The sequence below is a fragment of the Trachemys scripta genome, chromosome 2 (genome assembly GCF_013100865.1).
Source record: "Trachemys scripta elegans isolate TJP31775 chromosome 2, CAS_Tse_1.0, whole genome shotgun sequence".
In the NCBI taxonomy this organism is placed as follows: domain Eukaryota; kingdom Metazoa; phylum Chordata; order Testudines; family Emydidae; genus Trachemys; species Trachemys scripta.
The window spans coordinates 95041364-95067335 of NC_048299.1; the positions used below are offsets into that span (position 1 = coordinate 95041364).

General features: G+C 40.8%; 1 protein-coding gene across 1 annotated transcript in view; it reads left to right on the plus strand.

Annotated features, from left to right (window-relative positions):
- CNTNAP2 (contactin associated protein 2) overlaps positions 1–25972 on the plus strand; it is a 1628923-nt gene that overhangs the window by 525341 nt on the left and 1077610 nt on the right. The gene's annotated exons all lie outside the window — the stretch shown is intronic.

Genomic DNA, 25972 nt, shown 5'->3' on the forward strand with positions numbered 1-25972 from the left:
CCAAGTCTCTTAAGCTAAGTAAGCAGTCATGGGATAAGAGGCCCTCTCATGGATCAGTAACTGGTTAAAAGGTAGGAAACAAAGGGTAGGAATAATTATCATCTTTCATAATGGAAAGTGGTAATAGCAGAGTGCCCCAAGGAACTATACTGGGACCACTGCTGTTCAACAGATTGATAAATGATCTGGAAAAGGGCATAAACAGTGGGGCAGCAAAGTTTGCAGACAATACAAAATTATTCAAGGAAGTTAAGTCCAAATCTGACTGCAAAGAGTTAGAAAAAGATCTCAGAAAACTAGGTGACTGGGCAACAAAATGCAGATAAAATTCAATGTTGATAAGTGCAAAGTAATGCACATTGGAAAACATAATCCCAACTATACATCCAAAATGATGGGATCTAAATTAGCTGTTACCACTCAAGAAAGAGATCTTGGAGCCTTCATGAATAGCTCTCTGAAAACATCTACTCAACGTGCAGTGGCAATTTAAAAAGCTAACAGAATGTTAGGAACCATTAGGAAAGGGATAGATAAGATGGAAAAGGCCACAGTTTGAATATTGTGTGCAGTTCTGGTTGCTCCATCTGAAAAAAAGATAGAGTTGGAAAAGGTGCAAAGAAAGGCAACAAAAATGATTAGGTGTGTGGAACATCTTCCATGTGAGGAGAGATTAAAAAGACTGGGGCTGTTCATCTTGGAAAAGAGAGGACTGAAAGGCAATATGATAGAGGTCTATAAAATCATGAATGATGTGGAGAAGGTGAATAGAGGAGTGTTATTTATCCCTTCACAAAACACAAGAACCACGAGTTACTTGAAGAAATTAATAAGTAGGAGGTTTAAAACAAACATAAGGAGTACTTTTTCACATAACACGCAGTCAGCCTGTGGAACCCGTTGCCAGGGGTTTTGTGAAGGCCAAGACTTATAACTGGGTTAAAAAAGAACTAGATAAGTTCCTAGAGGATAGGTCCATCAATGGCTATTAGCCAAGATGGTAAGGGATGCAACTCCATGCTCTGGGTGTCCTTAATACTCTGACTGCCCTGTTTTGTTCACTCCCTTTGAAGCATCTGGCATTATGGTGGAGCCCCATTTTGGGGAGGCTAGCCCCTGGTTCCATTCCTTCTGCTCCACCCATGGCCCAAGTCTCCTGGTCATCCCTCCAGGGCCGGAGCCCCAAGACCCGCTCCGCGGCCAAAGCCCTGATGCCCCATGCAGGTTCCAGAGTGGCTGACGAGGAGTTATGTATAACTCAGACAGCATACTGGGTTTATCTGGAATCTCCCTGGAGTCCAGGGAGATTACTAATGAACCCAAGAAGCTGAATAGTACATAGTGCCTCCTCAGCCGCCCCAGAACCTTCATGGGGCATAATACCTGCATGGGCATAATAGAAGGCAAAAATTTCCTCTGCAACTGGGGTCCCATGGCAGCACCTGTGCTAGGGGAGGCAGAGCCTCCCCTGTCCTATTATACCCGCCGCCCATTTCAGGCATTGGTCATTGTTGGAAGATAGGATACTGGGCTAGAAGGACCATTGGTTTGACCCGGTATGGCCATTCTTATGTTCTTGTGTGTCTGCCTGGCTGGACAACGGTTATATGCTTGAAAATGGTTTTGTGTAAAAACTAGCCTGGAAGGTGCCCCTCCCTGCTTGATTGCTTCCCTGTTGTGAGGTGATGTGTAGTTGCACCACAGTTCCAATTTTTTACAAGTACATATATTTATATCCAAATCTGTATACATATCTCCTAATCACCATCAATTTCAGAAAACGACAAACTTTCATAAAAGACTTTACTTGACATATATTTATACACAGGAACAACGTATAAAACCAGTTGATTCAATTGCTTATTCTTTGGGGTGCAGACCTCCTGTTCTCCATTTGGGGCATCTGGACCCTGATTGTCACACCACCTCAAACATAAAAAAAAGAGAAGATTTAGGCCTAAGTGTCATGTACCTCTCAGCGGAAAAACATTTCAGGATACATGTAGAATGAATGTCCTTTGTGTTGAAACCTGCATCTAAAATGTCCTGTTGCCTTCTTCACAGAGGTGTTGTGTGGCTTAATTAACATTTGCAAAGAACTTTGAAATGTTCTATAGGTTATGTAATGCAATGTTTTATTCTAAAGATACTTTGGACTTTATTCTCTTCTTACTTAGGCCCTTTTTCTGCTACCCCTTTTGCACCCAGCTCCTCAAGTAGGCCCATTGATTTCAATGTAAAGCAAGTAAATCCATGAGACTACTTGAGCAGTACAACTTAACATGAGTACAATGGATAGAAGTAGGTTCTTATACTTACTTGTTTTACACTGGTGCATTTCCTTTTATTTTAATCATTTCTCTTTGATTTACCCTGTTGTGAGAGAAGAAATGGACCTGTTAGTATTAAACTTTTCCTTTTAATTAGATTTATCCTCCCTTTCCCAACCCTTTTAAGTTCCTCAGTGCAGGGATCTTGTAATGTCAATGCTACTTTTTAGCGATATGGGTCTGTAGTACTGTCATTAATGAACAAACTGTTTAATTTCCACTATATAGGGTCACTTGAATATTACCCTTCTGGCATCTCTTTGCTCAAATGGCAATTGCTTAGGACTGTTATCCTTCCTTCTTTCAAGAGATGTACTAGTCTAAGACTATCTCCGTTTCAAACTTCAGTTTATACATATACAGTACCTAATTCTATTCTCCCTTTCACTGGTGGTATTGAAACAGTTCCTGATTTACACCAGTGTAAATAAGAGGCTGACTAGCTCTCTTTCTGTTTCTATTTCTATAGCTAAGGGGAAATAACTCTGTTGTTATGCTGAATTATTTTATAACATCATGGAATTAGGGCTATCACTAATCAAATTAACTGTAAAGAAATGCAGATATTTGTTACTTCGTAGTACCATTACTGAGAAATGGGGCTCCTCAGGCAACTGCACCATCTAGAAGAAGATATCGTCTCTTGCTGAGTCATTACACCGAAAGAGACAAAAACAAAAAATACTTTAAAATAAGGAAACATGCACTTGAAAATATTAAACTCCAACCCCATAAAAGCTGAACTCAACCTACTTTGTAGTGCTGAATTTTCAGTATTAATATGAGTTCTATCTTCAAAATATCTGAACCAATGTGACGTTTTCACCTAACAACGTGCAACTCTGTTTAATAGTGTGCCTTAAAATATGCTGTAGGCCAGGCTAGTGGAATTAAGTCTGCCATTCACTCTAATAGCATCAGGCTGAACCCTAAGGTACCTGGATGTATGCTTAGGAAATTTTGTTTTTCTTAATACTCAGGGAAGTTTCATGCATAAGTGTTAGGGCTCTGCAAGGCTTGGTTCAGGAAGGGATTTGTGAACTGGAGCTTGCAGTTTTCTTCAGAGCGATGTGATTAAACCCATCCCTCTAAATTTAGTTGGACATTTGAATCTGAAAACTCAAACCTCCGAGACACCTTTCAGAGTCTCCTAGAACCCAGCACACTCTATTATTACACCCTTCCCCTCCCCTATTACTTACATTATCTGTCTTTATAGGGAGTTTGGGTGCAAGAGGGGGCTCCTGGCTGGGGCAGAATGTTGGGGTGCAGGAGTGGGTACAGGGTGCTGGGAAGGGGGTCAGGGCTAGGGCAGGGGGCTGGGGTGTGGGAGGGGATTTGAGTGCAGGAGGGAGTATGGGGTACAGGCTCCAGGAGGGGGTTCAGGGCTTGGGGTTGGGGTGCAGGCTCCCGCTGGGTGGCACTTACCTCGAACGTCTCCCGGTAGGTGGCGCAGCGAGGCTAAGGCAGTTTCCCTGCCTGCCCTGGCCCCAGCCCTGTACCGCTCCCAGAAGCAGCCAGCATGCCCTGCAGCCCCTGGGGGGAAACGTGTCTCCACATGCTGCTCCTGCCTGGAAGCACCACTCCCACAGCTCCCATTGGCCGCAGTTCCCCGTTCCAGGCCGCTTAGAAGAAAAAACAAGACAAATGCATAAAACGGGATCAAAAAGAAAAGTAAAGGGAGAAAATGTAACTTCTGTCTCTGGTGTTGACTCTTATTTGTGGCCTCACTGCAGGAGAAACACAGGCATAGCACATAGTCTTATTAACCACTTTAAGACCTGGCAAACTCATACCAGCATCACACTATTTGGGGCATTGCTTTTAACTACCCCTTTAGTCACAGGCTCAATGTAGCAAAACATGGCCAGCTAAGTCAGACTTTTATTAGACAGAAGGAAAATGGAGAGGGATAGGAAAGAGCAGAAATAAGATGGGAAGGAAAAGGACACACACAGGTGGGGATGGGTGATACAAAGTCTTGTATCCCAGGAAGTGACCAATGGAGCTGGCAAGGCCAAAAGGAACCATTGTGATCACCCAATCTGTCCTCCTGTATAACATAGGCCATAGGTCTTCCCCAAAAAATTTCCTATAGCAGATCTTTCAGGAAAACATCCAGTCTTGGTTTAAAAATCCGGTGAGATGGAGAGTGCATCAAGACCTTTGGTAAGTTGTTCCAATGGTTAATTACTCTCACCATTAAAAATGTATGTGTTATTTCCAGTCTGAATTTGTCTAGCTTCAACTTCCAGCCATTGGATCATGCGATACCTTTCTCTGCTAGATTGACATGCCCATTGTTAGACCAGATAAAATCTTTGTAAATCTAGAACCTGTGCCCACAAAACTGCTGCTTTACAAGTTACAAAAAAACAAACAAAAAATCAAATTATATAGTACTTTCAATCAGTTGGCTCTTGAAAATGGTATCATTGGGTGATGTAGTTATGAATGAGAAGACAGAAGTAAATCACATTTATGAACAATTCTAAAGTCAGCAGAAATAGATTCACTCCTTGATATGCTCTACTAATACCCTCTAAATAGATTTCCATCTTAAAGCTTGTCTTTACGTTTTGGAAGAGAGGTGAGATAAAGATACTTCCATGTGACCTCCCTGTTTTCTTTGGACCTAATATACAAAACTGAGTGTGTTTTCTTGTGCCCTTTTGTGCTAGAATTCACCACTACTCTTCAATATGAAAGTGTTATTTAAAGAGAGACATTTTGCTATTCCCTTTCATTTATATGTGTCACTACCTTTTGCCCCCAAAATGCAGCTATTTACATTCATGCCATGTAAAGTGCGGTTTGTATTTGTGACTACTTTTCATTCATATTGTGTTAAACACTTTATATACCCTTTGTGATGCCATTCACAGCTGGCATACGTGGCTGTAACTTTACTAGCTTTATATGGAGTTGCACCTGCTTACATTAGCATGAATTTGGTACTTGTAGAGGACATAATCTGTCAAATTATCACTTTGAAAGTGAGTCACATTATGACACTAAACTACTGGGCGGTGTCCATTTATGTTACAGCTTTGTCCATAATCCAATATTTAAATACTGTAGTTTTATTAACAAAGGGGAAGTACCACTAAGGGAAAAGATTATTGGGTGCTTTTTTTAACCTGGCAATTTAAGAAGGTTATGAATACAGGCCATTTAGTGTTTGCAAGGACACAGTTTCTTAAGATATAAACCTAAATTGTTAATTCTGGAGATAAAAGGACCTTGGAGAGAAAAACATGATTCTTGGGTTTTTTGGTTGTTTGTTTAATTATCAAATTAAATCCTACTCTTTTAGCCATAACCTCTAAATTCCAATATTACTGATCCTGGAAGCCTCTAGTTTTGTATATTTTTTTTCTCTGTCAGTAATCTGCTGTGTACTATACCTGTACAAATTTGCACTTCTCAGTATTTTTTTTTTAAAATGTGTGTATACATATGTCTAATGTGTAATGTAAAATACAGAGAGAGAGATAAGAAAACATGATGATATGTCATAAAGATTTAATTGTTAGTCAACATGTGATTGGCATAATTGTCAACCATGCCATAAAGGTGACGATAAAACTTTTGCACTGCACCATCACGTATTTTGACACCTATTTTGCCAAGGGGGCGGGGGGAATAAGAAAGCTTTCAGAGTTCTTAAAAAAATTATTGATACCATTTTCTTTTATTCTTTCGCCTGTAAAATTAACGTGCCTTAGTAACGTTCTAAGTAGGAGGCAGCAAGGAAAAGAAAAATGTTAACTACTGTAATTCATTTTAGAACCCTCAAAAAATTACCTACAATAGCTTTCATATAGACAGTGTCAAGGTTATAAAGTCTGATAACTCATGACCTGCTATGAATAGAATCAATGGGCTGCATCCCATTGTAAAAAAGATTCACAGAATACCACTGACATAAGGCATATTATCTATCCTTGACAGTTCCCAAGCTTTTAGACCTTAAACTTGTCACTGGCACAAAAATTAATGCTGCACATCTTGTACCTAAAAGTATTTTAATTTAGGGAAGAAAGTCCACTTTTCAGGCAAAGAAAGAAACCTTCTTTGTGGCTTGTTTTAATTAATGTAGCTAATGTAATGTAACTGGCAACTCTCAGAAGCTACTTGAAGGGTTGGAACATTGGACATAATCCCAATAGACTGTGTAAATGAGGAGGTAAGAGGTGCACTTTTGGATCAGTGGGGGGATTATCTTCTGAGCAGCAGCAGAAGGAAGGAGGTATTTTTTGGCCACTGTAGCTAGTTTGAATATCCAGCAGCAGTGACGAATCAGTTCTCACAATGAGAGGTGAGATGTTTAGGTGTCAGTTGTGGTGATGGCTTTGGCCAGTTTAAGGTTATAAAGTTTCACTTATTTTTCCAATCACTGACTTGTTGCCTGGATGAGGATTACTCTGAGAATATTCAGGAATTTTGCTATGCCCACAGGAAAGGGACCAGAAAGTTTGCTAGGTTTAAGGGAAGGACCTTAAACTGTACCTGGAAAGAGGTAATGGTCTCTCCATGACTGAGGTGTGATTCTTGTGTTCTCTAAGTCTACTTCTTTAAGTCTAATCAGAGCTAGGCTCTAACCAGTGCTGTTGTGTGTGTACATAAATTACTTGTGAAAGTCTCGTGTTGGAAGGGATTTGGGGCCATTGTGTCAGAGCCTTTGTCAGTGTGGAAGTTGCAGTCTCCTAAGGTGATGAGCAATACTGAATAGCATTTTTATCTGTTGTTCTTTGTTAACCTTCCCTGGTTGCAGATCTGCGAATTAACGTGATGTTTATATTCGCTTTTTCTGCAAAACAGATACACTCAGAGGATTTTGTTTTTTCCAAAGAAGCCTTTATCAAAGTTGGATGGAAGAATGATGGCTGCACCACCATCAATATTGTGCCCTATGAGAATGTGGTGGAGTAGCTTAATGTTAGCCATTAGAAAGCTTGTGCTGTAATCTAAGCAGGATTTGGTTATATTGGGTCAGGGTGTCTCATTATCTATGACGTCATGAATGGTGAAAATATTGAAGTCTTCAAATTATTACCAGGTACCTTTCTAGAAGAAATGCTTTAGTCAAACCCAAGTTATTGGGCTCAGTACAGGGGTAACTAGGTAAAATTTATGGCCTGTGATATACAGGAGGTCAGAGTGGATGATCTAAAGGTCCTTCATGTCCTTGCATTCTATTAATCTACTAAATTATTATTTTTCCACTGAAAAAATCCAGAATAGCCATATTATTCACGAGTGGAAAATCCATTAGTGAATTATACAGGTCATCCCAAATTAATACTGATAAAACCTTTGCACCACACGATGCCATCCCATGTATGCCACATGCATTATAGGCAAAAACTCTTAACAATGTTTTAGAGAGAGTTTTTTTTTTTAAATAATGTTTTTGTTTTATATACTTGAAAAGCTTGGCTCCATTAATACCCTGAATGAATCCAAATGAAAACACTTTGACACTCATGAATAATACAGCCCCAAACTAATACCAATAAAACATTCATACAATAGCAACTTGCATTCTCTGTGGTGGTCCTTTTTTGAATGCAAAAACACTTCAGGCTCAGTTCATCATTCACAAGTTGTTTTGAGTTGCAGAGAGAAGTGAAGGCCTCATTGCTATTCTTGGTGGTGGTCAAATATTCTTGACTTCTTATGTATATCTCCGTCTCACTTTTGTCTGCTCCACATCCTGCTGTATACTGCTTTCTGCCTATGCCTCACCTTTCTAGTCAATAACAGGGCGCATCTGCTTTTGTTTTTTTTTTTATGCAGTTCATTTTAGCTCTGTGAGCATTTGCATTCCTTTTTGTTTTGGATGTAGTTGTGATTGCCACTCAATTGACCTCAGTGCTTGTTTTCTGTGCTTCAACAATCTGGTTCTAATGAAAAACTTGTCATAAAAATGCATATTTTAAAAAAGTGATGCTTAAAAGCACAAGTAAAACATTCACACTAACCACTTGTCTAAAACCACAGGCCCTTTCAAATGCTGATAAAATAACGAGACAGTAGGAAAGCTATTGTGTGAATAAGCTACAGTAAGAAGCAGCAACTGACCAGAACATAGCAATGACCCCCAAAACTGTCTTTGTGAAGGGAGAAAAGAGCTGCAAAAAGAAAAAAAACTACCAATGTGCAGCAGGGATATGCCAATCCTGGAAGTCGTAACTTTCAGAGAGAAAAAAAAAGTACTCTTATTATTCAAAACACAGAGAAACAGAAAAAGTTGGTTTAAAGTGGGGCTGGAGGAACAGACCATGAATGAAGCATCTCCAAACCATACCTATTCACCAAAACCCAGTGAATGTATTAGGGATATTCCCATTTGTAACTTATTTGTATACAACGCTATTCAATTACATTATTGGCTTATTTTATATATCAAATTAAAATAAACATTCAACATTTTAAAACATTTAGATCTTAAAGTAACTAAATACTTCACTGATTTTGCAACTGGATCCATGTATGTGCAAGGATCCAGTTGCAATGTTGCGTTTTAGACTGTGAATCCCTAATAGATTTGTTTAAATTATCTTACTCTTTCCATTCTCTTATTCTTTCACATGCCCTATTATGCCTGGCACTGTAGGTGGGGAAAAACACCCATTGGCAATATTGACAAAATGAGGCAGAGCTTTAAGGCTTGGTCTTGCTCTCCTTTAAGTTAGAGTTTTTTTCATAGACTCAGCAGGGACAGGACCAAGATTACCATTTGCAAAGGAAAAATATTTCACATAGTTGGAGACAGTACTGAAAATCAAGAATCATCAAGCTGTCTATTCAGAAGGCAGATTTAATCTACGAAGGTCAAAGAAGTTTCATTGCATGACTTCGTGTCATTGTTAATTAGCGGAAAAGTAGTTTCTACTCTATATGAGACCTCATGTTAGCACAGGCTAATACTAGTTTATGCATGGCTCGCATTAGCTTTTTGCTAATGAGATCCACTCACTGAAAGAAAAAGCAGCTGGGTATTTGGCATCTATTTTTGCTATCCCACTCCACCTCTCAAGACACACTGGTTTAGCTACATTCCTAGTTTTCATGTAACAATAAATTAATGTTAAATATAAGTTGAATCATAAGCAGGGAGCCTAGACAGCCGTTTGCCATGGAAAAATGCAGAATTTGTGAAACAGAAACAGTGAATTTTGTGAAAAAATAAAAACGTAAGTATTACTTTCAGTAAAATTGAGTTATCAGTATCACTTGTTCCAGTGGCACCCAATCTTATTACACAGGAGGGCCACATAAACCTAAGCACAACCTTGTGTGGGCCAAACAGATTCTATGTGTTTTAATAGGATTTCAGCTGAGAGGGAGCTCCATCTTGGAGCTGACAGCGGGAGCTTTATATTTTGTGCATTTAACCCCCCCCCTGAAAATATAGAATACAGACATAGAAATATTTTGGATATGTAAGAAATACAAATTGTACTTCTATAAATTTTATTTTATTTTAATGATTGGCACTGGTAGGCTTTGAGCTTGCTTAAAAATTGTAAATATATCAATAAAACATTGTGTTTAACGGATACATATATATATATATATAGTGGCTAGAGAAACTAAAATTCAGTGCTTCATTTTAACCATGGAAGAACAAAGATTTTTATGTTTTGTTTTGTTTGTTTTTTTTAAATTGGAGAATTTTGGGTTTTTTTTATCGTGGAAAACTAGGATCCCCGATCAGAGGTTATAAACCAGTCTGCTGCCTCAAATTGCACATGCAGATGAGTTGAATGCTTTCATTGCATCAAACATTCTCACCTACACTTCCCTCCATGCTTCATTAAAATGTATTAATTATTGATTTTATTGGATACAGATTTCTGAAGCATTCCTCAACACAAAATGGGTTTTGTGAACGTAAACTCTATCACTTGCTCATGTGGATGTTGGATTGGTCAAAAGATGTGCAAATGTTAGTGCTAGAAAAGGGCTCCTGCAGCTGTTTGCATGTTCAGTGATACACATGAACAAAAGGAGGCCAGGTTACATCTTTGCAAATCAGGTGCTAAAATTCAAATGAGATGTTTTGGAAGAGTAAAGATGCTAATTCTATTGGCCAACTTTCAAGAGACTGGAGGGAGAACAGGTTGTGGAGTGCACCTTACTTAAAAAGGGGCAGCATGCACTAACGTCATTCCTTAATGCCAAAAGCAACATATGCACAGAAGGGTTGGGGCCAACCTCCAAAATGCACTTTTCCAGCAAAATTACGCCACTCATGAACTACATACAGGGTAACACCAGCAAATTCTTGGCCCCAGCCTTGCACCCCAGAAATGTGCATCTTACACTGTCCAGCACAGTACTGCACAGAGCAAGCTCATTAATAGTTTGTCAAAGAAAATGATTATGCCCCAACATAACCTGAGTAGTGATTCCCCAAACACTTCAGTCAAAATGAAAGGTTTAGATTAAAAAAAAAAAAAAAAAAAAAAGTTTATTAACTAAAGAAAGATAGATTTTTAAGTGATTATCAGGGCCGGCTCTAGGTTTTTTGCTGCCCCAAGCAAAAAAAAATTTGGCCGCCCCCCACCCCACCCCTGGGCTCTCACCCCCACCCCACCCGCTCCCCCTGCCTCCCCAGCCCTGGGCTCTTCCCCCCCACACCACCCCACTCACACCCCCCTGCAACCCTAGTGCTGGGCTCTCTCCTCCACCCCACCCGTTCCCCCTGCCACCCCAGCCCTGGGCTCCCCCCCCCACCAGTGCTGGCTCTGCCCGCTCCTCCCTCACCTCCGGCGCTGGCAGGGTTGGGGTAAGCAGCAGGGCTCCCGGGCTGTGCCTCAGCCCAGGGTCCCTCCAGCGAGGGCTCCCACCTCCAGGACCAGCCGGGACCCGGGAGGGCAGAGCTGGGGGACGGCTCCGGCAGGGGGCTGAGGAGCTGGGGCAGGGCAGCCCCAGAGGAAGCGGAGCCCCGGAGAGTGGGACGCGGGCCCCGCCCGGCAGTGCCCCGCCCTCTATGGCCCTGCTGCTGCTTCTGGCCGCCCTGCCGCAGACCCTTTGGGGCTCTGGCCGCTTCACCCAGCCCCAGCTGCGGTGCTGGGGGGGCGGCCGCCCTGCGGCATCTGCAGGCAGCTCCGTGTGTCCCGAGGGGCAGCTCCCAGCCCGAGTGTCCCCTGCTCGGAGCCTGCCCGGCCCAGCCACAAGGTGCGGGCTCTGCTCCCCCGCGGCGCAAACCTCAGCGGCCCCAGGGTGACGCGCTGCTGCTGCCAGGGCCAGCTCTAGGCTTTTGCCACTCGAAGCATAAAAAGGAAAAAAAAAAAAAAAAGACGGCCAGAATGCTGCCCTTGAAAATGTGCCGTCCCAAGCACGTGCTTGGTTTGCTGGTGCCTAGAGCCGGCCCGGGTGATTATAAATGTTAAGGCATAAAATCAGAATTGGTTACCAAAGAAATAAAGGATAAAATCCTAAACATTACCAAGCTAAATAAGAGTAAAAAGAAAAAAGGTGCATCTCACCCAAAAACTTTCAGCAGTCCAGGATAACTGGAGAGTTCAATGATGGTTCTCTGTCTTTCAAATGATCTTGCTCCTATGAGTAGAGATTGGGAAGAAGAGGTAGCCAGAGGCCTTTTTCCCCCTTCTTATATCCTGACCCTTTTAATTGAAAAAGTCATTGCTGGGTCATGGGTCATGCAGTTCCTGCTCTGCAAACTGTCCTTTATATGAATTGAAAATTCTTTTGTCTGTGTCTTCCCCCCCTTCTGTTGAATGTCCAATTAAACAGGTAATGGCTCTAACACTTTGCTGGGGAGCCAGTATACCTTTGTTTCTGAGTAACTGGCCTGTGGGTGTTACTGAAATATTTTGTAATTCTGCGTAACAATATACAGTAAAATCTTATAATTCCATGTACCATTTTGGTACACATATTATAAAAGTACAATTATGTTCAGCAGATTGAGTTTTCAAATGATACCTCACAAGGCATATGTTGTACAAACTATAAAATAACGATATACAAGTGGTGAATATGGAGTACAGTGTGTCACAACCTTTATATAGTTGATCTCATGAAACACATGAGAAATAATGTAAATATAGAACATATGCATCTTTTTATTCATATATGTGGAGTGAGGTAGTACCGGTGGTAATTAGGACTCTTTTCCCCTCTGGTGTAGCTGGAGCACTGTCCTTTACAAATAAATCATAGATAGGCATATATAGTGGCAAAATAGGAAGCTATTTGGCTACCATTATAACCTCTTAGTACTGTAAAATGCTGAAACAGGGGAAAGAAATAATATGATAAAATGAGAGTCTCTTCTGCAGAATGGAAGTGTGAGGCTATTATTCATATTTCAGCCTTCGCAATTAGTCTTTGATTATTCACAAGCAACTTTGAATTACTCAGTGTGTGAGAGAACATTAATAAGAGCCCTTTCTTTTGTGAGCAATCCTGTAAACCACAAAATTAATCTCTGTAGCTGAAAAAGGCTGACTGAAATCCATGCATGTAGAGAATTTGAAAGACTGTGCCTTAACTTGAATGCTCTTTTACTTCTGTCTTGTAAGACACAGAAAAGTCTATTCTTTCCCAATGTGTGTGCAGAACTCACTGTAGTGTTAAGGGAAAATCACATGCACACACTGAAAGGAGAAAGTACGGTAATCCAGGCTGTGTAAGATCACAGATCTCACACAATCATGCAAGTTACAATGGAGGGTGAAGGGCTAGGGAGTTTAAAGATCCCATTCAGAGCTTGTTAAGAGAAAGAAAATCCTTCCCTGGAGTGATGGATAGAATGTTTTCCCCTCTTTACACTATCATGCCAGCTGCCATGATTGGAGGCAAGTTCATGAAGAAGGGCTGATGAATAGAGCCTAAGAAGGTTAAAATCTGTTGGGGGTTAATTAAGAAGCAATGTCCTAATTAAACTGACCCAGATATAAAGAGGTTTTTTCCCTTGGGTCTTTCCTGTATGTCAATTTGTTGTTCAGAGAGAGAGATTTGAGAACTAAGCAGCCCTGAAAATAGGAACTAGGAAGCTTAATAACTCGGGGGGAGGGGCAGAGGAGTTGGGGGGAGGGGGCTGATAGTTCAAGTCCAATAACACATTTCTAAATTACACCCTTGATATTCTGCTGTCATATCTTCAGTGCTGTAAGGTTGTCTGACTCATCTTTAAGGTGGGCTCCAAGCTCTCAGGTGGAGTGACAAGGGTTCAAAAATACTCCGTCTTAGCCTAATTGTTCCCATTGAAGTCAGTAGGAGTGTTACCTCAGACTTCAAGGGGAGCAGTGTTAGGCCAGTGCTGGACACATTTAAAACTCCTATTCTAAATAGCTTTGCTTTTCAATATTAATGTCAGATTATTACTTTCAGATATAGAGTTTGCTAGGGTTTAAACCAGAGTTTAATCCTGTCCTGGGTAGTGAAGGTAGCAATGCTGTTCTCCACAGATACCAATGGCAGAAAGACCCAGGCATTAAACCATCCTGATCAGCTAAGTAGTGTCTAGAGTTTAGGAATAACTAGACACGCACTTATCCACCTACTCCAATCCCCTGGCATACAAATTCTTGCTTCCAGTGCCTACTTTATAGTCTGCTGCTAGTACAGACTTGTAACATAGGAGTTGGCATACTGCATCAGACCTGTGGGTCTTCTAGTCCAGTATCCTGTTTCTGAGAGTGGCCAGCACCAGATGCTTCAGAGGAACATGCAAGAACCCCACAGTACGCATATGTGGGAACATCTGCTTCCCATGAAAGTCTCATCCTAATCCCTTCTAATTACAGACTGATTTGAATCATGGAGTTTTTATTAATCCAGCCTCCATTCCAATTCAGTACTTGGCCTCCCTGCTTAGACTGCCATTCAGTACTGTCTACCTGGGGGCATTAGGTAGATATAACTATGTTGCTCGGGGGGGTGGATTTCCCACTATGTCGCTCGGAGGGGGAAGGGGGGTTGATGTAGTTATACTGACATAAATTGGTAGTGTAGACCAAGCCTAAATCTTGTGGGAATAACATATACCTGGATAAAATACAAATACAAAGGGGAAGGTAGTTTAAAGGAGTTAGCGATGTTACCTGCAAATAAGAAATGGGATAGAAAAGGGCCCCAAATTTACCTTGGAGAGAGATGTTGACAAAGATCCAGGGTTTGTTGAAAAATAGTGTTGGAACTAGGACAAAAGCAAACTCTGTGAATAGAAAACCAACTCTTAGGTTAATAGAATTAAGGAATCAGAATAAGCAAAACCTTGGCTCTGAAGGAAGTAGCTGACCTATTAGTACAAGATAGGGTGACCAGATAGCAAGTGTGAAAAATCGGGACGGGGGTGGGGGTGGGATGGGATGGGATGGGATGGGATGGGGTGGGGTAATAGGAACCTATATAAGAAAAAGACCCAAAAATCAGGACTGTCCCTATAAATTGGGACATCTGGTCACCCTAGTACAAGAAAACCATCTCCTTTTCAGTCACCTGAAAACAGCTTGTTTTTCTATGAATCGGTTCATTTTGCTGCTTTTATTCACTGGCAAAGTTTCCTACTTCAAGTGCACAATGCTTAAGATGTACTTTCCAACAGGCTAAATAACTGCAAGGGCTCAGCATTAATTATCTGATTCTTCAGGACAAAGCGGGATGTGCTTAGCACATATTGAAGAGCAAAGTTGAGTCCTGAATACTCAATACAGAACTCCAGCCCCCCGAAAAAAACACCCCTCCAAAAAAACCCATTATAAAATGTATTTTGATAAATGGTATCTAATAGTGACTAGTGAAATACACAATTAAGGGCCTTCCTCTAGAAATACACACTCCTGGTGATTTCAGAAAACTACTGTACTTCATTATGCAGGCAAGGAAATCCAAATGTTTAATTTTAGCCTTTATCTTGTGAATATACTCCCAAAAAGTTACAGTCTAAAGATAAAAGCTAAAGACCATGGTGACACTGCTAGGTATAACAAGCCACATTCTGAATCTTTTCCTTTCTTTATATGTAGAAGTGCTGGAATCCATTACAGAAAGTAATTTAATGATGTATTTTATTATGTGTAATAAATATAAATTGCCTATTTTATTTTAACTGATTCAATTAAAATTAGGTATTATTTATCCATAATACTGTAAGCTCATCTTTAAAGGTGTTCTCATATTGTGCAGAAGCAGGTAATTTACCGAATAGTTATAGAACTCTTAACATTATTTTGTGGGTGTTATTACCTTGTAATGTGCAGTATTTCATAAAGTGTTTTTATCTGCCTGTCTACAAATAGCAGAAAGGGTTGGGACTTGGATAACTGTGTTGCAACAGGAGCAGATATCTTTTATGTAAAATATAATAATACTGATACTAGAAATTACCTAATGACTGAATATTAATGTGGGCTATTATTACTGATAATCATTTATAATGATGTAGTGCCTAGAGGTCACCACCGTGTCAGGGCCCTTTTGTGATGGGTACTGTACAAATATAGAGTAAATAACAGTCCCTTCCCCTGTGAACTTAGTCTTAAATAGACTTAGTGTTATGTGACAAGAAGCAATGGGCTTAAGTTGCACAAGGGAGCCGGGCCGTCCTTAGGCATACGCAGCTGCGTAGGGCACCCAAAAATATGAGGCACCACCGGGACCATAGACACTGATTTCTCATCTTGTCAGGGGGTGCTTGACTCCCCCTCTCCGCTCCAGCCCCGGAGCACCCACCCACGGAGTCTGCACCTATAATGAGGACAGCTAGGGTGACCAGACAGCAAGTGTGAAAAATTGGGACAGGGGGTGGGGAATAATAGGAGCCTATATAAGAAAAAGGACTAGTCAGCGTATGTAACTTGCTTACTTTGGCCAGTTAGATCATAGCCATGCTTCTTCCCACAAGACATCCAAAATTATCACAAATTAGCCAGTGGCATAGTACTAATTTGGAGTAATTTTAAAGAAGTGAGGCAAACCATAAAACACAACATGAATGTGGCAACAGGAAAAAAAATGCTGGATGGGGGAAATTTTCAAAGGCACAGAAGGGTGTTAGGAGTGCAAATTCCATTGATTTTTTTTCATGGAAATTGGGCACCTAATTCCTCTTGTGCCTTTGAAAATCTGCTCTTTAAAGTTTAAGCAATCTCTCTGTTTAACATTTACCCTGAAGATAAAAGGGAAGGAATGTCAGTAGGCCAGATTTGCAACAGTGGAGTTTTGCTGATTTATACTGGCTAAGGAATCTCTGTGAATGTTTTTAACATATACAGAACATCTTTTAAATGGAAGTTGTCATTTGAATACCTTTTTGCTCGTTAAAACTGAAGTGATATGCTGGACCTGCTCATGCAGATAATGGTGTCTGGAGAGTACTAGTCAAGGAAGATTATGTCTAAAGAGAACCCCAGTCTAATTGTTTATATTCCATATGAGACCTTGTTGCCAGAAGGTTCATAAACATGTTCACTTTTGGTAGGCTAATGTACTGTGTCAAAAATATTTTTTGTTATTTCCAATGAAAGTGTTTTGTCTTATTTATTTTTTCCGACCTATCTGTGTTTGGAGACACAGAAAATGCTTCATAGTTACAAAATATGTACAACCATGAATCAAGATTTTCTTTACAAAGCAGATGGATGAACCACCACAGCAGAGTTAAGATCCTTAGCTAAACATTTCAGCCTAAGTAGATTTTTTTTTAAAAGGAAAATGGAATTGCAAGTTAATAATTTATATTAATTTCTATACCGGAGAAATAAGAATATTTATTGTATTATGTGACCTTGCAGTCTCTTTATTGGTGGGTTAGCACAGCCATACAGAGTCCCCAGAATAACAACACTATCATGAGCTGAGTTTAACAGGATAACATCTGTTACTGGAAGAGGATGCAGAGGCATCTCCCCTCCTACTGCTGGGGCAAACAGCTTCCCTTTCTCCCTGAGGCAGGAAGCACACTCTTCAACTTCTTCTCAGCAAGGGATCCTTCCTGTCTGGAAAAAGCCACGCCTTTTACAGGTTGCCTGTCGGTTGCAGACACAGCCAACACAGTGACTTTGTCACAATACATTTATTTTCATTTCTAGTGATCCCTTCAGGAGCAGGTCCAGTATATTCCTTCAGTTTTAACCAGCACAATGCTCAGCGGCGGCAAGCTGCAGGGGGCGCCCTGCCGGTCCTTGCGAGGGCGGCAGTCAGGCAGCCTTTGGTGGCTTGCCTGAGGGAGGCCTGCCGGTCCTGCGGATTCGGTGGCAATTCGGTGGTGGGTACGCCGAAGCCGCGGGACCAGCGGACCTCCCACGGGCATGCCGCCGAAGGCAGCCCACCTGCCATGCTTGGGGTGGCAAAAAAGTTAGAGCTGTCCCTGACAATGCTATTCCAATACCTATTCTCTTCTCCTCTACCCACAGGCATGCACCTAATGACTGCCACTATTACGGCACACTCCCACAACCTAAACTCTGCCCCACTTCAGGACACCAGCCTTTCAGCACCAGACTACCCCTCTAGCTTCCCTTCTAAACACTCCTTTCACCAGGTGACCCATCCCAACACTAGTTGTCATTGGTGTTTTGGTGCAATGATTTAGAGTGTTGGGTAGTCAAAGTATTCAAAAAGGAAAGTAGAGGGGTAGTCTGGTGCTGGAGAGTTGCTGTCTGTAGGTGAGGCAGAGTTCAGATTATGGTGGTGTGAAATAGCTGTGGTAATCGTGAGGTGCCTACGGGCGAAGGAGCAGAAAGTGGGTTAACTTTTAATTTCCTTGCTTTTGTGATTTTGCGCCATGTGTAGCTATCTTAACTTGTTTCACCACACACACAAAATGAGAAAGATTCAGCATCCTTTAGAGCTTGATCCAAAACCCATGGCAGGCAACAGAAAGACTCCCACTGACTCTCAGTAGCCTTTGGATTAAGCCCTTTGCACTCACGCTTGTTGGCACCATTATTTGATATTTAATCCAAGTCAGAGAGACCTGAAGTTAAATAAGTTTGTGCTGAAATTCAGCAGGCTGACTGAAAAATGTGTAATAAACGTTGCTGCATGTTTGAGACACATGAATGAACATGGATATATATAGTCTCTTGATTCTTAATGCCTATACCTTTAAAACCATAGCTTTTATGTTGGAGAAATTTGTCACTGTAGAGCTGGCATGGTGGAATATAACACAATTTGTTTTGACTGGCACATAATTTTTCAGTTGACGACTAGTCCACACAGCTCTAGAGATATAAATATGACACCAGCCACCTCATTTTTGATCACTTGCCATGCTTCATAGACTGATACATATGCAGTATTTTGGACCATAAATTTGTTAGGCAAAAGGCACAAATGTTGAAAAAACAATGGTGATCAGGGCTATTGCAATGACCTTGCTGTTTTTAGGGTTTGACCCTTTAAGAGATCTGATAATGTGCAAGACATACATTAGGCTCTGACTGTAGCATATATTGTGCTAGGCTGAATTGCCAAGAGAACTATGAATTAAGTGTATGAATAAAGATGAGTGGAAAACTGAATGTTTTTTTTCCAGGATAATTTTTATCAGAATTTTTTGTTGGAAAATGTTTTAAAATATTTTTTTTTTCCTGAGCTCTTTGAACCAACCAGGTGCTGAGCTTTCTGGTTCAGTTCTATAAAGTGCTTGGGCATTTGATTAGAATTCAACATGCAGTAGTTTCATTGAAGTCAATAGTCCTATACAGATACTGAACTTTAAGGACATGGTTAGTGATTTTCAGGATCATGTTCTCCCTGTCCTTCTGTCCAAACACTGGAAAAAGATAGTGGAATGGTGACTTCACTGATAAGGAGGAAAGTTGAAAATCAGGTTAATTTAATGAGCTCCGTACCTCTGTTTTTGCTACCACAATATTCTTTCAACTATGCGAGTAAATGAATATTGGATATGGATGAGATTTGTCCCTTTCTTCATCCTCCAAATCCAACAAAATCTATTCATATATCTCCTGTGGTTAATTTTCCTTTTTGCCTTCATTCAATTTCATATAAGTCCATATTGCAAGCAAACATCCGCAATGGTTTAATGGAGAATTCTGCTTTCAAACCTATGATGCAATATGGCCCTACGCTGCTATTATAGCTTTTCCCCTGACTTTATATGATATTTTCTATTTTTTACTCCACAAAAAGTTGCATGAGATAGAAACATTTCTTATGTATCATCATTTAGTACCTCTTTTGCTTTTCCTGCCATTATTGGGTTTTATTTGTTAAATTCAGTTGCACTTTTGAGGGAAGAGCTAGTATAGTGCTTTTGAAGATCTGAACTAATGTTTTGAGTCCTCAGAAGAAGTTTAATATAGTAGAGAGCTCGCTGGAGAGAGACTGACAGCATGTAGACCTGTTAATACCTCATTGAGAACAATATGGGGAACTCTGGTAAGGATGAGTAAGTAGCATTGTCAATGGGATTCCTTTATTCCATAATGTTTCATTATAACACAGTTGTGCCATGTTTAAATCCAACTAATAAGAATAAAGTTGTTGCATAAAATATATTTTAAGGATACTTGCTGATTATAGATATCATTTAAAATAAATAGGATAAAATTAAGTGAGTAAATCTCAGAAGTTTACTTGCTTTCTATTTTTATTTTTAAATAGGAAATTAAATATTGAATTTGTATTACCATAATTATGCTTGCTGTCTCACACATCCACTAGTCCTAATTTCTTGATATCTGGTAAGTGATTTGATAGGACCAGCTTATACATTAGGGAGATTCATTTTAAATTGGAGAAGTCTGTCTGGTGAACTCATATTTTAAACCAGAGTGCTGGTCTTGCTGCAGAGTGATAATTCACTGCTAGTAATAATGAAATAAGGAATTTAATATCTGAAGGAGTTTATGATGGCAGGGCAAATATCAGTCAGCTTTTTAAACTGATTTTCATTTTAAAGAAGCTATAAATATTACTGACTCAGAGGCTAGAGATTTGATGTGAAAGTTATATAAACCTACAATTAACAAAAGTATTTTTTCATCCTTCATTCTCTTTCTTTCAAAACAAAACAAACAAAAAGAACCCCAATGAAATATTTAAAGCTATAAACTGATTATAATGTATAGTATGAAAGTTATCAGTCTTTCATAGTTCATCATCTTGGACCTTCTGTCTTTTCCCTATTAAAGCTACTCATAGTGGAATAATCAAAGGATCTGAATTTTGTAGAAGTATTTAAGTGGGTTTTTTAAAGTTTTTGTCTTAAAACAGAAAAACAAAATTTACACATTATGTACTGGGCACAATTCTGTCCTCTGTGACATGGGCTACTCCCAGTGATTCAGCAATTTATTTCAGTGGCAGTAGCATCAATGTAGTTAAGGGCAGAGAAAGACCAGCTCGTTGTTGTTGTTGTTGTTGTTGTTGTAGTAGTAGTAGTAGTAGTAGTAGTAGTAGGTGGGGCAGGCAGGGTGGTCATCAAGGGCTGATTTCAAGCGCTTGAGGAGGGTGCAGCTTTGAATGCTGGGCTGATTGGGGAAGCAGCTGCAGCTGGGCCACACCCCAATCAGGGCCCAGCTGGCCCTGTAAAGGCTGGGAGCCAGGAGCAAGGACTTAGTCTTTATCTGCATATAGAGAGAGATGGGCCTGGCTGCAGGCAGTTTAAACAGGGTATGTGTGTGGAGTAGGGCTGGGGAAAGGCAGAGGAGCTAGGGAGCTCTGGCCTAGGAAAGCCCCAGACTGCAGCCTAGCATTGGGCTAAAAGGTACTGGGGGTTGCAGAGGGCAGCAGGTCCAAACCCACCCTTGCTAGTGATGAGTAGGCGGATACTGTAGTCTGCCCCAGGTCGTGGGGCTAGACAGTGACTGGCAGTAGCCTTACACTGAGGTGAGGTAGGGTTAGTGGGTGGGGGTTCCCCTGGGTGGGGACGCCCAGGGTGTGGGGGTACTGCCAGGAGGGCAGCAACCCAGAGAAAGGGGTCCTGGGAGGGACATGGAGGCCAGTGGTAAGGTGGATCATCAGCGCAGGGGGTGCTCCAGGGTGCTGGAAGAGCTAATTCCCTGGACGACGAGCAGGAGGCACTGTAGGGGTGAGTCCGCACGCTTACAGTGAGACTATATAGTAGTATTGGTTCAAACTTTGCCCATCTAGTGCTTAGCAGGGGCATAGCATCCAAAAAGCAGAATATTCCCTGTGCAAAATACATGGCCTGGTTAGTCTAAGGAGAACCCATATAGGTATGGTCTCTATGCATATCGTGGAGCTTTCCTGAACAGCAGCTCCATCTCTTATATCACAAAGGTGAATTTTGTGGGAATTAACAGTAGATAGTATATAGCTGTATGGATATCTCCACCAAATCTTTCCCATGGGCTGTGGTAGTAACTTTACATTGATTCCACTGATGCTCAGTAAAGGGAGGGTTGCTTGTCATCTGGGGTGTAAATATTTCATTACCCCAACCTTTAAGGAAAAACATGGGAAAAGAAGGTGTGTATGATATTTTAGTTCCTTATAGTCAAATATTGCTGTGTGCACAGTACACGTATGTGCATCTGTGTGTGCATGGCGGTATGTCAGAGTAGAAAGAACTAGCAATAATTTGCAAATCCATAGCACTTTTTTTGTATAATCTCAAAATATTGATTATCCCTCACATCTGGATGAGGAGGGATTTTTATTGGGTACACTAGAGCCCAGAGCTACTTCCATCCTCACCCAGCTCTCTGCAGTCAATGACATGTGTCATAATTTCCTCAGGCTAAGCTGCTCTTCTCCTGAAACTACTGTATGTGGTTGTGGCTGTTTCTCTTTGCCAGCCTTGCAGGCTATGGCTCTTTTGCTCTGACCTTTAGCTCTGCTGTGGATCAGCCCTTTCTTCTTCTAGTGGGAATAGGCTCAAGTTAGTCTAGACACTCAAATATAATGTGAGGTCCCTCCTCCTGCCACTATTTCATTCAGCAATTTCAGCTGTCATTACAGAATAAATCCATTTAAAGTAGATGAACCCATTTTTTTTTTTTTATAATGGAGATATCCTATCTCCTAGAACTGGAAGGGACCTTGAAAGGTCATCGAGTCCAGCCCCCTGCCTTCACTAGCAGGACCAAGTACTGATTTTTGCCCCAGATCCCCAAGTGGCCCCTTTAAGGATTGAACTCACAACCCTGGGATTAGCGGGCCAATGCTCAAACCACTGAGCTATCACTCCCCAATCTTTAAATCTGTGGCCTGAACAGCTTAACTGGGAAAGTTTGTTAAAAATTAAGGAGCCAAGATCATATTGGGCACATGACTTTTTTTTTTTTTTAATAAATACATAAGACTCTGTTTCAAGGCTCAATGAGCTTAATTAACATTTTGATTTTGTTAATGTTTTTGACAAGAAATTATCCATGTTTCACATTCACTCTATTATTTTGATTTTATGCTATATAATATTATAGAATATAATTCATAATAATTGAAACATTTCAATGAGGTCAAAACAGAATATTTCAGAATATTTTGTTTCATGAAAAATTCAGAGATTTTGACTTTGGGTCCTGGTTTGGGACAAAAACAAATTTTGAAATTCCTGAATTTCCTTCAGGATAGGAATTCCATTTTTCAGCCAATTCTAAATTACACTTAGACTCTGAAGCTTTAGAGGATTGGCCATTCCACGTTACGGAATCCAGTGGAGGGGAATCAAGTGGTGGGATTAGGTGGGAGTCATCCTGAGGAAAGCTTGCAAGCAGAGGGAACTCTTGAATCCGTTTTTTCTTGCAACCCCGAAGAGAAATAAAGAAAAGCAAAATTAAAAATGACAGAAAGCTAAAGAGGATAAAGAAAGAGAGAAGAAAAATAAACCACATTTAGGTTCTGTAGAACCCCGGCGCTCAGCTATAGGTGGCACTAACCAGAGGCGGCTCTATGTATTTTGCTGCCCCAAGCACAGCAGTCAGGCAGCTTTCGGCGGTACGCCTGCAGGAGGGCTGCTGGTAATGCAGATTCGGCGGCATGCCTGTGGGAGATCCGCCGGTCCCGCGCCTTCAGTGTACCCGCCACCAAATTGCCAGGGGACTGGCGGACCTCCCGCAGGCATGCTGCCGAAGGCAGCCTGACTGCCCCCCGCGGCTTGCTGCCCCAGGCACGCGCTTGGTGTGCTGGTGCCTGGAGCCGCCCCTGCACTACCAATATAAATAGGGTAGCAGATGAAGATTGAAACTTTTGTGCAATCATCAAGGGAGTTTGACTTCAAAGCTGTATTTAACAGCAGGAGCTTTGTTACTTCATCTCCTTTTGAACTTACTGGGAACTGGTCTCTATAGGGATGGAATGTGTCATAGGGAGAACAGATCAAGAGAGAGGGCACTGACATGACAGGGGTTGCTGCGGCAAAGGCACAAACCAGGAGAATTAGATTTTGGGGGGGATCGGGTACTAATCAGACAAGTGCAGCAGAAGTAGCCCTGTCAAGTGTTGCTAGTCCTTCATTTTATATAAGCATTGGAATATATACAACATACAGTAGTCTAATAATAATAAAAAAAGACAATGACTTTAATGGAGTCCAGATTTTACTAGTCTCTAGTCAATAAGAACTAGATTCTGATACCCCTTATCACTGGGGACAACTCAGTGTAAGCTGAGTAAGAATGGCAGAATAATAGTGTAAACCCTTGTTAATAAAGATTATGATATGCTTACTCATGTCACTCCATATGTAGTTTTATGTATTTCAGTGGGACTTCCTAGGGGCAAAGGTACTGATCAGTGTGATTAAGGATACCATATTGTGTCCTATAGAACATCCCTCTCTACCTCGGGAAATAAAAATCCCTTTGAGACCAATTGTGCACCCCACTCCTAAGTAGTCCCACTAATGGCAGGTAATTAAGTGCTCACCTGTATGAGCACAATCTGGTCCTAAAGATCAAATCCTGCCCTGATCATTTCAGTGATGAGCAGCCTTGCAGCCAAACCCTCAACTGGTGCACACTGGCATACCTCCTTTGGAGTCAATAAAATTTAATTGCTTTACACCAGCTGAGGATCTGGTCCTTGATGTAATCTCTGCCACATGTATTCCACTAACCAGGGCAGGATTTCTTAGTTGGGGGATGAAGGAGAAGATGCACTAGAGAGAGAATTCCTGTTACCTGCCAGCTAGTCCTTTAGGATAAGGTACATAAACTGAGTTGTTAGCCAGACCCCAGATGCAGTGTATTAACGTACAATGAAAGGATCATGTCCTGCTTACTTGCTCGCTCAGGGTACATAGGGAAGGGAAGCTCACTATACTTTTTTTTTCTTGCTTCTTGTACACCAGTGTATCATAGCATAGACTTGAGTCCTATGCCTGGGTGCTGGATCCCCCCCTCCCCTCTGCTCCCCTCCCCTCAACTTTCTATCTGAAGCACAGAAATTCCATGATGCATGATGGCTTGAATAAAGATGACACACCCTGTATATTTAAAGCCCTCCCAGTATGTGTTTAACTTTCCATTCAGATGCAGTTGTGAATGAGTTTCTCTTTGCATGTTTCCACATGTAATTAGAAAGCAGACCATATGGAGAAAGTATAGTTTCAAGTGATGTTTTTTAAACTAACCAATGCTGCTAAGTGGTTTTTCCCAGTGGAGGCTCCTCAGAGTAAGGATTGACTCCTCTGTTTTGAGTCTGATAACTCTGAGCTTTACAAAAGCTCAGAGAGCACTTTTTGTACCACTTTTACCTTTTAGATGTCACTATGTTCATTAAAGCAGATTGATCCCTCTCTACAGATGCTCTCTACAGAGTTTGAGTTCCATTAAGATACTGGAAGGTATTTGGCATTAAGAAATATGCACCATATCAGTGGATTCATTCTAATTAAGGTCACTGTTGGAGGGATCACCTGGATATTTTTAATAATTCAATGATTTTAATATTTTTTTCTTTAAAAAAATCTCATGGACTATACCCAAGTAACTAACATCCCCTGAGTTAGCTCAGCTGCTTACAACTGCACTTAACTTTCAATTTTTAAATTAAAATGAAACTAAGTTTTAAAAAATCGAATTTAGCCTTTTTATTTCCCTCATCTAGTTTCTTGTGGGGTTTGGGAGGAACCAGGGGTAGTTAGCTAAAATTAGAACACCAGTGTCTGAGACTCTATTAAGAGAACAAAAATGAAAGTTGAAACAGAGTTATTACTCTGTTTAAAAGAAATCCAAATTGGATAATAAGAATGGGTTTTGTACTTTTTTTAATAAAAATGAAAAGGAGATGTTCACGGGTGACAATAAACCATGCCACTAGTAGGGTATGATTTAAGCCTATTGAAGTCAATGGAAAGCCTGCCAGTGACTTCAATGGGCTTTGGATGAGGCCCATATCGCATTCAAAAGTCCACACTAACACTGGAATTGATCCTGAATTTCTTTGCATGCTTAACTCTCCTGGTTACTTTAATGAAAGATTTGTGTTGGAAAAGAATCCAGGATCTGGGCCATTATCTAGTTACTCTTCTAATAGGTAATATATTTTATTAGCAACATTTTACAGATGGGATAAATGAAACACTGAGAACTTAATCCCACATTGCTACCTCAATCAAAAATCATTAACCTACTAGGGATTAACACAAAGTGCTAATCTCCTAATTTGGAGCTGGGGGGTGGAGAGACTTTTACAAAATATGTTTGAAGATTCAGTGA